At 35.6% G+C, this 4,316-nt stretch overlaps 1 pseudogene; it reads right to left on the reverse strand.

Annotated features, from left to right (window-relative positions):
• Positions 1-2,553: 2,553 nt before the first annotated feature.
• Rnu6-1277 (RNA, U6 small nuclear 1277) lies at positions 2,554-2,654 on the reverse strand (annotated as a pseudogene).
• Positions 2,655-4,316: the final 1,662 nt, after the last annotated feature.

A 4,316-nucleotide genomic window follows, 5' to 3' on the forward strand; every position in this document is an offset into this window, starting at 1 on the left:
TGAGTTATGTTTTATAGCTATGACAAATGCACTGTCCTAGAAAATCAAGATCACTCAGTTCTTCATCAAATATGCATTAACTGCCCTCTATGTGCCAGGAATTTTGCCAAATTAAGAAGGTAAGACATTAAAAATAGAGAGTATGTCTCCGTCTTTATCATTTAGATTCTACTGAAATTATAATTGAGGATAATTTTCACCAAATCCTAGTTGTAATAAGAAAAAAATCTAAAATTGATTTGAACGATGCTACAAGAAAAGCCAACACACACACACACACACACACACACACACACACACACACAGAGATAGAGAGAGAGAGAGAGAGAGAGAGAGAGAGAGAGAGAGAGAGAGAGAGAGAGAGGAGAGAGAGAGAGACATGCACACGCACACCACACCATTTTATATTATATACAAGGTAAGTACTTGACTAAAATACTGATAACTTTGGTTACATATAACAGGCTGAGAGACTATGCTTATTTACCCATCTAGGTATTTATATAGATAAATGCTAATGTGTAGATATGTATGGAGGAAACTGTGTATGATCTCATATACAGTATAGATTAGAGTGACTAATTTTTATGACTCAGATATAACACTTTTAAACATTAATAATCAATCAATAAAGAAAACAAATTCCACATACGTAAAGGAGAAAATAATTCCTAAAATATACTGTCCAGCCCCTGAGAGTACATTGGGTTGTTCTGTAATACCAGTAAAGTGCACTTGGGAGAAATGAAAGGAATGCATTTAGGAAGGTGGATGATAATGGAAGGAAGTTGGCAGTGTGGCTGGGAAAGCACCGAAGTAAAGCTCAAGAGAAGACTCAGCTGCTTCCTAGCAGGAAAGACTAGATTGTCATCAAACGTTGAGTTTTAAGCCCCAGCAAAAGATTCCATGAATCCAACAAATATGATTGTAACTTACAAACCATTGAACCTCAGTAATAACAAGCAATTGAAGCAAATTAAAATCATCATTTAGATGGCCAACCAAAACTGTGAGGGAAATATAATTAGCTGTTTTTAGGTATTGTGTCAAAGTTCATGATACACATTAAAAATAAACAAAAAATAAAACAAACCTATATAAATTAAATGTTTAAACATATGATAGATGTTTATCATGTCTTTCAAGTCTTACTTAACACTGTAAATATAATAGGGCCCTTTTGCGTAACATTACAAAATTAGATTATTTAAAGAATTTTTTTTTCATGTTTTAGAAAGTCCTTACAAATAAGGTTCTTGTGATTGAACCTCATCCTGTCAATATTGTGAAATATTTTGTTTAGTAAATAATTTCAGGTCATTTGTTTGGCAAATGACCTGAAATTCCTTTTTGGAATTTAAAAAGTAACTTAAGAGAAAGCTGTGCCGAACCTTAAACTTCTTAGAAAAAAACTCTGTCCCATTAGTCTTGGTGCTCTCAACAGTGGCCTTTGCACAGGAAGAGGAAATGAGCAAGTGTCAGGAATGGTCTAATCAGATATGGTATTTGAGAAAATAACCAGAAGAAGAAAAAAAAGCCCTTAGCCTTGAGAAATAATGACCACAAGCCTTGACTGGACTCATGCCTGGAAGGAAGCCTTCGGATAATGAGCTCTACTCCTGGAGTATCTGCTTCCTTGTGTCAACGAGGCAGGTGACAAGATTGCCTTTAGCCTACTTGAATGTAAGTTCTGTACTTTAAACTAGGTCAGATATATTATTTCAATTTAAAATAAGAAGCCCTGAAGCTGGCACTATTCCGGAACAGTGCTTTTTGGAAATACTTGGATGTAGACGTGTTCCTCATGACTTCTGTAATATTTTGGTAATGGCCAGGCTTGACCTCAGTTACCCACAACTACCCAGTGCTTCAGCGGCAACCACTTTCTCCAGTTCCTCTGTAACACCATCTGCTTATTGCCTTGAAATAATGATGGCCGTAGGGAACCACATCCGGGGAGAAATAGTAATTTTTAGAACAAGGAAACTATTTTTCATGTGTGTCTCAAAGATTCTAAGGTTAACAGCAGATATCAGGACACAAAAGGTTTGAAAAGCTGCACATAATCATCGTTGGGTTTAACTCCCTTGATTATTTTACAGAGCATTGATATGCCCCAAGTGACATTTAAGCATAATGTGTCCAAGTGAAAGAATTATAGTTTCCTTTTCTTAGTCCTCGGTGTATGTCTTTCTCCCTTTTCTCTTTCTCTGAATTAAAAACTGCTGTGCTTGTGTATAGCTCTTCCTTAGAAAGCAGCTCTTCCTGAATATGCCTTTAGCCTTTCTTTTCTTCTTTACAGATTTCTCCTCTTCTCTTATCTGCCCTTCCTCTTCTGCAGCCTCCTCCCTACCTCTTCATTTACTTCGGCTTTAGTTTTCAGCTTGGATATATTTCTTTAGTTTTGCTTTCTTGTCAGTCTTTCCATTCTCTCTATCTGCTTTTTCTTTTTTTGTGTCTCTTAGAACAAGTTGAAAATGTAGGCTCAATAGAGAGATCATGAGTATCCCTGCTTGTGGTTTTGCTACTTCCTGTTAAATTTATTTTTCTTATAAAGGTATACAATGCATCATGAATTTGTGTCATTCTTGCCCAGGAGCCATTCCAATCTCCTCCATATGATTCTAATTTTAGTGTACATACTGCTGAAGTATATAACTTATAACATAAGTAATGTTATAAATCCATTTTATATTTTAGCAAGCATTAAAACATGAATAATGAAAGGTATATGTTTACAGTGCTACTTGGTTTTATCTTTCATTTTCACTACATGCTGGAATATTTCTTTTTTACTATATTATATAAATGCAGGCCTAGGTTAATCAGATTTTTTTTTCTTAGTTTTTATTCTCACTCACTTTTCCACATATTTTGCTATAAGTACTTTTCAGTTTATCTATATCAATAGAAATATTTCCTTAGATGTGAAAAGCTATGATGCTGTCGAATCATTGGGATTCTGTCTTTGCCTTTGGCAAACGATTTAACAGAAAAGATCCATAGTGTCAAAAATTAACTAGAAACTATTTCTCAAGATGAAACACTTATGGAATTGATATCTTCAAAAAAAGTGTCTCTATGAATCAGAATAACAGCAAGTATGGCATGATAACCCTAAGGGTGCTCGAGTGGTGGGAATGCCTTGGTCACAACCAACAGCTCTCTAACTGATCTTAAGACTGACTCAACAAGTGAGAAATCATGCCTGGTACTGGAAATTATCCAACTACACAGAGCAAGGGGAGTCATGATCATAGAGAGGAACATACAGTTACCTTCTTACTAAGTCAGCACAATCCCTAACCACACTCTACACATGTCCTTTCACCACAGATAATTTCTTTCTTACCCTTCATCAAATACATCTTTCTTTGCAATAGACCTAGACCATTTTAGAAAACTGCAACAAATCAAAACACATAGTTGTGCATCCCCATCCCAAAGGATAAATGTGGAATACAAGTCCCACAGTGGCTCAGGGATGACCAGGGAAGAACACAGAAAGAATGGAAAAGCCAGAGAAACAGGTTTGTGTTTCTATTAGATTCATCAAATCTCACCAACATGACTACCTCAGCATGAGCTGAACAAAGACAATCTTAGATAGGCCAAAGCAGATAGCAGATAGCTCAGGCGACTTCAAATTTACATAAAGAGCCACAGGGAACTAAAACATGCAGAAAGTAGACAAATAGTTTTCCTCAGGGAAGATTGGTTATCACACCAATTTTAATAGAGAAAAAAGATGTTTCACTTAAAATAGATGATCCGATGCCTAGCGTATGGGTTGTCTTATTTGAATTCTGTTGCAAGGCTTACTTTTTTCTCTGTATAATCTGCTGCAGTTTGTTTAAATTCATTCTCACTCTCTACTAGCTGACTAAGAACAACACATCCCTTTACCTGTGCTTAGATGCCTATTTTTGTTCCTCATTTGCTTAACAGCAAAATCCCCGTTACAGTTTAACAAGATTTGCTGTTTTAGTCATCTATAGACTTCCCATAATTTTTTTGGATAATCTTTTAGCACACTTTAGATGTGGGTGTTATAAAAATTTTTGAACACATTTAAGAAGTGAAATGTAAAGAAAAATTCGAGAAAACCAATACAGAGACTTCTTAAGAAGATCTGACTTACCAAGTGGTCACCGTGCACAGAACAATGGTATCAGTAACCCAATGTGCCTTGGAAACTCCACTCATCAAAGTTAGTCAAGCATTTTAAAATATATTCACCAGTATGTGAAGTCAAGAAGCTTTCTTTGATCTGAAGCTGTGCAAAATGTTCTGACATCTTGTCTCAACATTGAAAT

This window comes from Rattus norvegicus, chromosome 2 (assembly GCF_036323735.1).
Source record: "Rattus norvegicus strain BN/NHsdMcwi chromosome 2, GRCr8, whole genome shotgun sequence".
In the NCBI taxonomy this organism is placed as follows: domain Eukaryota; kingdom Metazoa; phylum Chordata; class Mammalia; order Rodentia; family Muridae; genus Rattus; species Rattus norvegicus.